Below are 13131 nucleotides of genomic sequence, written 5' to 3'. Positions count from 1 at the left end.
CAGGTTTGGGCAGTTGTAAATGTTACTTTTTGCTAAATGTTAAAATATAACACAGTATTTTGCAGGTGCAGCAGTAAACAGGATGAGCTGATAGGGACTCAACCAACTAAAAGTAGCCAACTGCAAAAAAAGAAATCAACATGGAATTGACCAAACAGTGTATATAAGCAATGGCTAAGCCTCCCTTCCAGGGGGCGGAGCTTTGATATGAATCCCCTGTCTCCTTTACTTGCTGAAGTAAATAAAACTACCTTGAGACAACCACATCTGGTTTTTGAACAGACCACCCCAAGTGGTGGACCTCTTAAGTTCATCATGAAGTAACATCATGATGCTGGGCAGCGGCTGCTCCCAGTCAGCCACAGGATGACCAGGGTAAACCACCGATATCTCAGTGTACTGTATTGCCAGTGTTTTTGGTTCTTGTGTTCTAGCACGTTTAAGGTAGGCTAGGCTAGGCTATGATGTTCAGTAGGTTAGGTGTATTAAATGCATTTTCTACTTACGTCCTTTTCAACTTAAGATGGGTTTATCAGGACATAACCCCATTGTTAAGTCTAGGAGTATCTAGATATTATTACCATATGTTTCAAAGCAATATTGTGGTTTGGCCTTTCTTCAACTCTAAATGTGTTTTTCTGTGCTATAATCTTATTTTTAAATGCATTTTGAGTGTAAGATAACCATGAGCTATTGAAGTTGAAAAAAGTGTGCAAAATTATTTTAAGAAGGGAATACATACCCCAAAGTATGATTCCTTCTTACTTTCTTCGGGCACTTATCACCCACTCTCACAACTTTTCTTCTTCAATCAATGACTAAAGTAAGCTTTTGACACTTAACATTTTATATAGTCTCTCCTTTCAATTTACCCTCTATTATTTGAACGGGCTTTCAATGAATTATTTTTTCTACTTGTGGAAATCATTTGGATAGAGATAGAACACATCATAGTTTTTCCCATTAGAATTCATGGAAATATTTTTTCATATTATGGCTGCTCAGAACATCAGGGTTTACAAGACTGAGTCACTAAGTGAAGGATAGATTGGAGAGATAAAAAGATTTATGTTCTGTGTGTGATATATTCTATCAACTCCATGTGTTGAAAGCCTTTGTGAAGGGAGAAAAGAGAAAGACCATTTAGTCTGTTGACTTTTGGACATGACATAAAATAATATGATAAACTTGGACATGAACACCACACTTTTTTGTTAGTCTTCCTATCTCATTCATGTTCCAGTCTTTTTCAGTCTCTTATACTGTTTCTTTCTGCTGTTCCTGACCTCTAAATGTGAGGGTCCCAGGCAGCATTGTGATGGTTAATGTTTAACAGCTGGCTCTGTGGAGGAAAAAAATCTGGTGCGTGGTGTTTGCCAATTTTCATGGTGCAAATATTTCCACTGTGGCTGATTTCAAGCCATTTGCATGATGTTACTAAATGGGGGCTGGGAAGAGATATGCGTAGTCAGCTCTCACTAGCAAGCTAGAGCCAGTTCCAGCTCACAACTGGCCCTATGATTTAGCAATCAGCCCCTTTCTTTATTTGTAGTTATTTCCTAGGTGATCTCACCAAATTCCATGGTTTTAAATATTATCCATATGTTGATGAATCCCAAAGTAGATCTTATGCCCAATCTATCTCATTTGCTCATATTCATATCCAACTGACGTCTTCATTTGAATATCTCATAGGCATGTGAAATTTAACAAGAACAAAACAGAACTCTTGATTTCACCCCTGTTTGCCTCTAAAGTCTTCCATCATCTCAGTGGATGGCATCATCATTCACCTAGTCACTCAATTCTAAACCCTCTGAATCATCTTTGATTCTTTCTTTCTCTCATATACCCCATGCCCAACTCATTAGCAGGTCTTATTAGCCGTGCTTTTAAATTCATCGTAAATCACACTGGTGTGCACCCACCACCTTGCGTTTCTGTGTGTAACGTAAGCATGATTTTTTTTTTCAAGTAGTGGCATCCCAGCCTCCACTCTGTCCCTCTGCTGTCAAGTCTCTATATGGCAGGCAGAGTGAACCTTTATAATGGAAATCATATCCCCATGACTCCTTTGCTTAAAACCCACCAAACTACAGCATTATTTATAACTAGAGGCCCAGTGCACAAATTTGTGCACGGGTGGGATCCGGCTGGCCTGCCCTGATAGGAGCCCATGGGTCCAGGCCAGTGGGGGGGGGGGGGGGGGGGGGGAGAAGAACCTTGTGCAGTTGGCCGGCTAGCTCTACCCCTGATAGGGGTAGGGGGGCCGATTGGGGGCCGGGCTGGCAGGGGGGAGGGGCCTAATCGGGCCCGGATCAGGCTGGTTGGCTGCTGTAGTGTGCATCATAGCCACCAGTCATTCTGGTTGTTCTGCCCATTCTGCTGTTCAGGTCACTGGGCTTTTATATAGATAGATAGCCAATATATGAAAGCAAACTAGGTGTCCATCAGTAGATGAATAAAATAGATGTGGTATACACACACACACACACACACACACACACACACACACACACCCTGGAATATTACTCAGCAATAAAAAGGAATGAAATCTTGCCATTTGCAACAACATGAATGGAACTAGAGGCTATTATGCTAAGTGAAATAAGTCAGACAGAGAAAGACAAGTACCATAGGATTTCACTTATATGTGGAATCTAAAAATACAAAATAAATAAAACAAGACATAAAGACCCATAGATACAGAGAATAAACTGGTGGTTGCCAAAGAGGAGGGGGTGAGGTGGGGAAATGGGTGAAAAAAATATGGTGAAGCAAAAAATAAAAGGTTGAAAGAATTAAAAACATATGCCATGCAGACAGATGTGGCTATATTAATATTGGGCAAAGTAGACTTCAACACAAGGAATATTTCAGAGATAAAGTTGATTATTTCTGAATGATAGTCATTTCATCAAAAGGATATAAAAACCCTGAATTATATGCTCCTGATGACAGAGCTTCAAATGCATGAAGTAAAATTGGCAGAACTAAGAGAGAAATAACAAGTCAACAATCATGGCTGGAAATTTAACAGCCCTGTGTCAGTAAATTGATATAACTAAATAAATCTCAACAAGAATTTAGAAGATCAGAAAAACTGTCAAACTAACTTGGTTTTTCAGCCATTTATACAACCCTATACATAACAACTGCAGAAAACACATTCTTTTTGAGTGCATATAGAACATTCATCAAACTAGACCATATTCTTGATTCTAAAACAATTTTTAAAAGAATTAATATATATAGGATATATACTTTAAGCACACACTGATCGCTTTAAATTAGAAAATGATGACAAATACGTAGGTAGAAAATCTCCCTATTTGTTCATTAAGTAGCACATTCCTAAAAAATACATGGTTCAAAAAAGAAATCTCAAATGATATTAGAAGCTATTTCTAACTGAATGATGAAAGAAAGAAAGAAGAAAAAAAGCAGGCAGTGGCAAAGCTTCAGTTAGGGCTGTTGTTTTTCAGTATCACAGATCACTATCTTAAAAAACTTCAAGGGAAGTGGCCTACTAGGAACCGAGAAGCAGAAAATAAATAAGTAAGTCCCTCCCCCGCCATTAACTTTACATCACATTCGGTATAAAATTCAAACCTGGCTTGTCCCATGAGGCTCTACTACTTCACCTGGCCCTGGCTACCTCTTCATTTTCAGCTCTTTTCCCTCTGCCATTTGCTTGCCCTGCTCTAGCTGCACTGGCCTGCTTGCTATTAGCAACACACCAAGCTTTTTTCAGTTTTGTATTCTCTTGCATGGAAATCTCTCCCCAGAGTCCTATTCCCCATCTTCACATAATCAGCTCATTTCACTCGGGCTCTTACTTAAATGTTACCCTTAAAAAAAAAAAAAAAAAAAAAAATATATATATATATATATATATATATATATATGTAGATATATATGTTTTTATTGATTTCTAGATAAAGAGGGAGAGGGAGAAAGAGATAGGAACATCAATGGCCTCCTGCACGCCCCCTACTGGGGATCGAGCCTGAAACTCCGGGCATGTACCCTGGCCAGGAATCGAACCTGGGACTTCTTGGTCCATGCGACGATGCTCAACCCACTGAGGTATACCAGCCGGGCAAAATGTTACCCTCTTAAGAGAAACCTTCCTTCACCCACATCCCAAAAGGAATCCCTTTCACCCCCACTCTACCAACGCCATCCCTCTCTATCTTCTTTCCATGTTCAACTTTTTAGAGCACTTCTCATTGTCTGATTTGTTTTATTTACTGATTTGTCCCCCCAAAGACAGGCATTTGTCTTGTCGAGTGTTGTATTACCACCACCTATAAAGATGCCTTACACACAGTAGATGCCTCGTAAATATTTGATGAATGAATAAATATAATGAGAAATGAAACTGTTGGCAGTGAAACGGCACCAGATGCTAGACTGGTGGAGTCAGACCGGACCTTGGTTCAGCAACCTCCATATTTGAGTTCTGGCTAAGGAAGAATTCAGAACCAAGACTCAAACTATAGGAGAAAGTTTATTTAGAAAGTCACAAAGGTAGAAGAAGTGAGCCATAGGAGAAATGGGCCCAGGAAACAAGTTATAGAGGCAAAAGAAGGGCCCTTGGAATTTAGGACTAAGTAAGATAGCCACAAGGGAAATGTGCCTGGGGCAGGGAGTGAGGAATGGCTCAGGCATGCTTAGAGAGCTGCATTGGATCCTCCCTCCTGAGGATATTTATCTGGAGGTCTTAGGGGAGGATCCCAATAGAATATTCATCAGCTTTCCATGAGTGTCCTTTCTGGGTTGTGATCTTGACTGATTGGTCAGCACCAGGGTGATTACTCAATGCAGCTGGTCCTGATGCCAGCCACAGCATTGCTTACCTGGTTTTACCACATTTCTGGGCCTGGAGTTGAAACACAACTGAAGCCTAAATGTTACCTTTAGGGGTTAATGCTTAAGGAAGTGGTCCTGCGAGTGCCCGCATCAGAATCCCATGAGGCCACTCTTCAGCCCCTTGTTCCCCCTCCAAGGGGGTCTACTGCATGACTAGTGAGATCCCAGGGGAGGAAAGGTCAGGGAAGGGTCTGAATCCCATGGCCAGCAAAATTAAAGGTCAGGGGGACTGAACCACATGACCAGCAATATGCTAGGGGAGGAAGATTACCCTGGGGGTGAGGTCCTTTTCCTCCCTAGTTTTGCCCTTTGCTAGGCACCTGGGACTTTCTGCCCTGGTGAAATCGTCCTTAGCCCATTGTCCTTGTTCTGATCATGTCTGTCTAACTGCCTACCTCAAAACCACCTACTCCCACACAGGTTACTGTCTGGAGCAAGGGTTGTAACCTTTCTCTGGAAAGTAACTATTTTAGACTTTGTGGCCACACAGTCTGTATCACAATTACTTAACTTTGCATTTGTAGTATGAGAGCAACCATACTGTAGTCCCTTAAGAGAATGAACTTGGCCATGTTCTAATAAAACATTATTTACAAAAACACACACACAAAAAACAGACCCTACGCCAGATTTGGCCTTTGGAATGAAGTTTGCAGACTCTGGTCTAGATGACCATGACTGCACTATTCTGTTATCTTCATTAACATGACCTTGCTATTCCACTGTCTTTATCACCATGACTTTTCTATTCCAGGAAATTCTTGTTCAAGATAATAAAAATTGCAAAAAACAGTGGAAAACTCCAACCGAATGATCAAACTGTTCAAATTAAAAAAAAATTATTGCTCTTTAGAGAGAGAAGAAGAGAGAGGGAGAGAGAGAAAAACATAGATGTGAGAGAGAAATATTGATCAGCTACCTCCTGCACGCCCACAACCCAGGAATCGAATTGGCAACCTTTCGGTGCACAGGACGACACCCAATTAACAGCTATACCACCGAAGACCAGACTGTTCAACTTTTCATTAAATAGCATCAAGTGATATTTTGTCTCTAAGACTCTTCAAAACTTACTGCAAATTCTTCAATTTGCTGTGTCCACCAATCCTAAATGATTATATCACAATCCTGCAAACCCCAAACCTCATAAAGACCCCAATCTGGCTCTCAGAGATGCTGCTAGGACTCTATCAAGGTGATAATGTTCCCGAGTGCAATAAGCAATCATCTGAGTTCTTGGCTGGTGTTTCCAAGGAGTCAATCATAATGAAAGACAAGCTCAGAGGAGGTTATCATATTGTGTCTGCTACAGGTTGCTTCTGCTATTGTCATGCTGTTGGAAGCTGCCCATTGCCTTCACTAGCAGAAAGGGGTGGACAAGGAGTCCGGAAGGCTGGTCAACCTTGAGGCTCTGGCAAGGGTCAGAGCCATACACACACAGTTTAGTCGAGACAATGGTAGCTGAAGCAACTTCCACGTTTTAATCTCATGTAAATCCTTGCTGATAAGATTGTCTGCCTGTTACTGGAAATTGCCTGCCCAAGGGCTATGGGTGGATCCCAAACCTGAATAAAAGGGATCGAAAGGCCAGAGCAAAGTGGAGTCCCCCCTGGGGCTTCCGCCTGGCCCCCCAATTCCCAAATTAGCATTTCTTGCCTTATCTCTTTCATTTGTGTTCAGCCTCCTCCAGAACCCGAACCCTGAACCTGAACCCTGAACCACGCAGGACGTGGGGGGACACTCGCATCATGCCTTGGCCCCAAATTAAAGGAAATATTCATTAATTCTCTCATTCGACAAATGTGTATTGAGCTCTTGTTACACATCTGCCCTCCTATCAGTCAGTCTTGATATGAGGGTATAAGTACAAATTAGACAACTTTCTCTAGGTAAACATAATAGAAAAAGGCAACCTTTCCCCCACTGCTAACTGACTTTTGTGTCTACTTTTCTGAACTTTAAAAAATTGTGTCCCCGGAGATTTTGACGGGGAAAGAAAAATACACTCATGAAAAACAAGGACTTCTTGGTTTGCCCTAAGTTTTTTTATATCTCTTTTCCTCCAGTCTCTGAAGTTCACTGATCCAGGCGTCTGCAAGTCATAGTGCATATGGCCCAGAGCTCTCTGGAGGAATGCCAGGCACGGCTGAAACATCAACTTTCTGACTACTTGGGGGGGAAATAGCCCTCACTGCCATCATCGTTCATAAAAACTCTGGAATTTATTTGCACAAAGAGCTCATTGAGAGCTGACAGTTCTGCTACAGCCATTCCTTTATTCCCACAAAGGAAGCGTCAGAAAACCCAGCCGTCCTGCTTTTGCCATTTCTGCAAACCCAGTGTTTGAAAGTCTGTGCCTTGTGGGTAATCAGCAGGCCTGGCTTCCCACATGGGGGAAGGTCTGGGGACAGACTTGAGTCAGGGCCTAACTCTGCCAATTGAGGCAAGTCTCTGAGCCACCCAGGGCCTCCATGCCCTCAGCTTGGAAATGCACACGGGGAAATAAGTAGCACCTCTCTCTAGAGGAAGCTTGTGTTAATCAGCTGAGAAAATGGAGATTAAATTGTGTAAATCTGGAATCTTTTCACAATTGTCAGTCATTATTTTGTCATCCAGGCAGTGTTTGGAGATGTCATTTTTAGCAGTTCTGCAAAAGATCCCTTCTCCCCCTCAACTCTTCCCCATATTGCCAGGATTTCTGTTAATAGGAAAGCAATCTTTATTTGCTCCCTTTTCATTTGTAGTCTTTTAAAAATGCAGGCACTTCCTGCAAGGCACAATACATCAAAGTAACCCATACTAAAGTACACGCAGCTGCTCAAATGCTTTCTTTCTCCCAGAAAGGATCAGGTGGCTAAGGACAGATAATGACGAGTTACAAAAAACTTGGGGAAAGTCATTTGAAAGAGGAGAAATGGCCACTGAATAACAGAATTGTAAGTCACGCAGATTATAAGGATAGGTGGTTTGTTTTTTTTGTTTGTTTGTTTGTTTTTTAAAGTAATTTATTTCTTATATTTTTGGATAATCCCCACCCAAGGATATTTTCCCATTGATTTTTAGAGAGAGTGGAAGGGAGGGGAAGAGACAAAAACACTGATGTGAGCTGGAACCGAGGCACCTGCCCCTGCCCCTGCACATGCCCCTGGCCGGGATCGAACCTGGGACCCTTCAGTCCACAGGCCGACCCTCTACCCACTGAGCCAACCCGGCCAGGGCTGAAGTGAATCTTAGGCAGGTTCCTTTTCTGTAACACAGAAAAAAAATAAATAAATAAAACTTCTCACTCACCATCACAGCCTCATGCTGACCTCTCCACACCCCACAGGCCCCTCGGTGGAATTCCGGGCTCTGGGAACGGCGTTTGCGAACCTCTGGGGTGTCGCCTCTACCCAACATAGCGAAGGCCATGGCCTCCCAGGAGAGGGATGGACATGTCGTTGACCCTTGAACACCGCAGGTTTGAAGGGCGCGGGTCCACCCATACACTGACTTCCCCCCCCCCCCAACACCTCCAGTCCGCCGGTTGTAGCCGTGGGTTTCGCACCTGCAGATTCGACGAACCGCCGATAGAAAGCAGTGTTTTTGCATTCCCCAAGCACAGATTCCCAACCTCTGCAGAAAATACTGTTTTCATTCCCAACCTCTGCAGAAAATACTGTTTTCAGTTGAATTTGCCGATGCCACGGGCCGGCTGTAGTTAACTTTTGGGGGGAGTCGAAAGCTATACTCGGATTTTCCACTGGGGTGGTGTTGGTGGCCCCTAACCCCCCAAGTTGGTCAGGGCCAGCTGTACAGCCACTCTCCTACTTAGTGCTGGAGAACCTACAGAAGAACAAAATAATCAGCGGCAGCATTTGAAATCTTACTATATGCCTGGCTCATGACTAAGCTCTGCGCATTCTCTGATGGCGTCTCCAAAACAACCCTGTGAAGCAGATAGTATTTTCCCTCCCATTTTACAGATGAGGAAACTGAGGCTTAGAGAGGATAAACCTCGTGGTAAGAGACTCCATCCTCTGTTTCCTCCCATTGTATTGTTTCCCTGAAGAAAACATTTTCTCTCTTTCTGACTCTTAACACCACAAATGTCATCTAGCATTTGTGTCAGTTGTAGATGTGAATAGCGTTTGGGCTGCAAAACACACTGACTTCTGTCGGGACTTATAGTTTAGAAGAGAAAGAGTTTGAATTAAGATAGAAAGTTCTTTAATGGGTGTAACAAGTAAGTGAGTGTACAGTCTTAGGCATAAGATGAGGTTCTGTTTCCCTCCTACGTTGCCAACTCTGGAGAGAAATAGAACCTCCTTATTTTTTCTTTTCAGATTTAGCACAGCTTACTGAATCAAAGAGGAAGGGAAAAGCTGACAAACTGCAACAAACAAAACACCCCACCTTAAAATCTGAAATTCAGATGGGAGAATTACTCTGCAAAGCAAAATGGCATTCGGTCCATTAAAAAAAAAAACACACACACACCCACAACTTAGCTCATTGTGGAAACTTTTAAGTGATCTCCAGCAGAAAGAGAAGAGGAAAGAAACCAAATGAATAACATTCTTATTTTTTCAGTTTCAACAGCATCAGAGGAAGAAGTGAAAAATATTTGATTCACCGGCAGGAGCAGATAACCATTTTCACATTAGTCACCAACAAAGCCATCATTCATTTGGTTCTGACAGCTGAGGGCTTATAAAAATAATAATATTTTAGAGAGCTCTGAAAATTCTCCCCAGCAATGAGCTAGCCTCCCTTAGAGGTAGAAAGATGGAAAAATGGAGCAGCTGACAGCAGGCAGTTCATGCTGGTTTTAATGGGTTTCGTCTCATTCCCATCCGTTTGCAAGAGCTCTTTGTATGTCAGAAACGAACACTTAACTTGGCTTTGGCATACAACATTTTTGAACCACATTGCTTTGTCAGTTGATTTTTACCTGGCACATTTTCCAAATACAGGTTTTTCATTTATTTATGTTCAAATATGTCTTTTTAAAAGTAGCTTCTGGGATTCCCGTCTCAGTTAAGATGGTATTTCTCATCTCTACATTATACATGCCCTATGTCAGTGGTTGGCAAACTGCAGCTTGCGAGCCACATGCGGCTCTTTGGCCCCTTGAGTGTGGCTCTTCCACAAAAGACCACGTGCGGGCGCGCATGTACAGTGCGATTGAAACTTCGTGGCCCATGCGCAGAAGTTGGTTTTCGGCCTGGGCAAGTCTATTTTGAAGAAGTGGAGTTAGAAGAAGTTTAAGTTTAAAAAATTTGGCTCTCAAAAGAAATTTCAATCGTTGTACTGTTGATATTTGGCTCTGTTGACTAATGAGTTTGCCGACCACTGCCCTAGGTTTTTACACACTTTTTAAAAATTTGCATCTGAGCCTTCGTTCTTTATGCAATTTATACCACTTTGTATTTTGTGAGATATGTATGCTTTCATTTTCTTTTTGTGACTTGATAGTTATGTTAGCATTATTTATCAAATAACCTATTATTATGTCCTTGAGTTGAAATAGTACTTTTGTATAGTGTTAAGTTCCCCCTGTATACTGATATATCTTTCTGGATTCTCTGTTCTATTCCACAAATCTATTTTATTTCTCTATAGTACTATATTTTTTTCTATATTGATTTTATTATAATGCCTTCTAATGTGTCCTCCCCTACTATTTCTCTTCTTCATACATTCCTGGCCATTTACTTTTCTGTAACAACTTAAAATATCCTATCGGATGGTAGACTGAATAATACTCCTTCCCCCCAAAAAATGTATGGCTGCTTCCTAGTCCCTGAAACCTGTGAGTGTTACCTTATACGGCAAAAGGAACTTTGTACCTGTGGTTAAGTTAGTGATTTTGAGATGGGGAGGTCAGCCTGAGTTACCCCGTGGGTACAATGTAATCACAAAAGTCCTTACAAGGGGAACACAAGGGGAGCCGGAGTTGGAAGAGGAGGTGGTGTGATGGCAGCAGCAGACCTGAGTGATGCGCTTTGCGGAGGGGCCACAGCCAAGGAAGGCAGGTGGCCATGGGAAGCTGAAAAAAGCAAGGAAGTGAATTCTCTCCTCGAAGCCTCCAGTAACACCTCCCCTGCTGACACCTTGACTCCAGCCCTGTGAAACTAATACTGGACTTTGGACAGCCAGAGCTGTAAGACAATGATTTGTATTGCTTTAAGACACTAAATTTGTGATAATTTGTTATAGCAGCAATAAAACAATGTTGCAATAGAAATCACATTAAGTTTATATATTAACTAGAGGCCCGTTGCACGAAATTCGTGCGGGGGGAGAAGGGGGCTCCCTCAGCCCAGCCTGCACCCTCTCCAATCCAGGACACCTCGGGGGATGTCTGACTACTGATTTAGGGATCAGGCCTAAACTGGCCGTCAACATCCCTCTCACAATCCTGGCCAGGGGGAGGGGACATGGGCAGTTGGCCAGCCTGCCTGCTGGTCGAACTCCTGGTCGAGGGGACAATTTGCATATTAGCCTTTTATTATATAGGATTTTGTGAAAACTGGCATTTCTATGGCATTAGTTTGTCCATTCTAGAACATAGTCTCTCTTTTCATTTGTTCAAATCCTGTTTTATTTTCTTCAATAAATTATATATTTTGTATATTTTTATAACTGTAATATATAGTAATATAATGTCATATAATATACTACAAATGTATATGTACATATTTATATTCATATGGGATTTGTTTTTTTAATAAACTTACCCTGAAATATTTTTTATTTTGCCATCATTGTGAATAAAATACTTTTCCATGTTTCTATGTCTACGTAATTATTGTTTGGATACAGAGAATATTTATTGTTTGTGGACTCACGTTACAAATTTTCTTATTACCTATACTTGGTTTTTGTTTTGTTTGTTTTCTGCTTTTTTTTCTTTTCTTGGTTAACAGTCACCTCATTAGCAAAAACAGAGTTCAATTCTTATTATCAAATGTTAGGTCAAATATTTCCTTAAAATTAAAAAAAAAATTTTTTTAAATGACTTTTAGAGAAGAAGGGAGAGGGATACAAAGATAGAAACATCAGTGGGAGAGAAACATCATCAATGGGCTGTCTCCTGCATGCCCCCACGGGGGATTGAGCCTCAACCCAGGCCAGTGGAACCCATGACAGCGGGCCTCAATTATTTACTTTTGTTTTGTTAATTAGTTTGGGAGTTCTTTTAAGTCAGTGTTTAGTCATAATGATGATGGTGAATAACCCTGTGTAGTTTCTGTTTAATTAAAATTATTTATAGCATTTTGTATTTTTTTAAAAAAAATATTTATTTATTTATTTATTTGTTTGTTTGTTTATATTTTTTGGTTGATCCTCACCAGAAGATATTTTTCCATTGATTTTTTAGGAAGAGTGGAAGAGAGAGGGACAGATAGAGAAAAACATCAATGTGAGAGAAACACATTGATCGGCCACCTCCTGCATGCGCCCCGACCAGGGCCTGGGCTGGGGAGCAGGGCCTGAGCCGGGGAGGAATCTGCAACCACAGTGTGTGCCCTTTGACTGGAATCGAACCCGGGACCCTTTGGTCCACAGGCCAATGCTCTACCCACTGAGCCAAACAGGCTAGGGCTATAGCATTTTGTGTTTTAGGGTATGTTTCTGCCACTGGTTTGGTAAATCAACTTTATTATATTAAATAATATTTTAAATTCTTATTTTACTCTTTAGGAATGGCTGCCTATTTACTAAAGAAGTTTTAAACACCTAAGGATACAATCTGTGGCTTTTCTCTTTCAGAGGACTGATGTAATAGATTGTGTTGTGATACTTCCTGGTACTAAACCACCCTTGACTTCATGGAATAAGTCATGGTCTGTTTTTCTGGATACATGAGTGGATTCTACTTGTCAATGTCTTAGCTAGATTTCTTAAATCTATATTCATGAGATTGTCTATAATTTTAAATTTTGTCTTTCCTTTATCAGCTTTAAGTTTGTTTTGACTTTATAAAATTAATTGGGTTTTCCCCCATCCTTTTCTATAGCTGGTAAACGTTTAAATAAAAGTACAGTAGTCCCCCCACTTACCCAAGGTTTTGCTTTCTGCAGTTTGTTACCTGGGGTCAACTGAGGTCCAAAAATATTAAGTAAGAAAATCCAGAAAAAAACAATTCCTGTTTTAAATTGCACACCATTCTGAGTATCGTGATGGAATCTCACACCGTCTAGCTCTGTCCCACCCAGGATGTGAGTCAGCATCTCTACACTCTGAACGGCCTTAGTCACCTGGTAGCCC

General features: G+C 41.3%; 1 protein-coding gene across 1 annotated transcript in view; it reads left to right on the top strand.

Annotated features, from left to right (window-relative positions):
* The window catches only part of GCNT1 (glucosaminyl (N-acetyl) transferase 1), a 76263-nt gene extending 70615 nt beyond the window's left edge, over positions 1-5648 (top strand). The window contains exon 3 of the transcript XR_013814513.1: positions 5630-5648. The gene's annotated coding sequence lies outside the window, so the exon portion shown is untranslated. The remainder of the gene's footprint in view (positions 1-5629) is intronic.
* Positions 5649-13131: the final 7483 nt, after the last annotated feature.

The sequence above is a fragment of the Cnephaeus nilssonii genome (assembly GCF_951640355.1).
Source record: "Cnephaeus nilssonii genome assembly, chromosome: 14".
Lineage (NCBI taxonomy): Eukaryota > Metazoa > Chordata > Mammalia > Chiroptera > Vespertilionidae > Cnephaeus > Cnephaeus nilssonii.
Note: the sequence above shows the minus strand (reverse complement) of the source record. Positions and strands in the feature narration are given on the sequence as shown.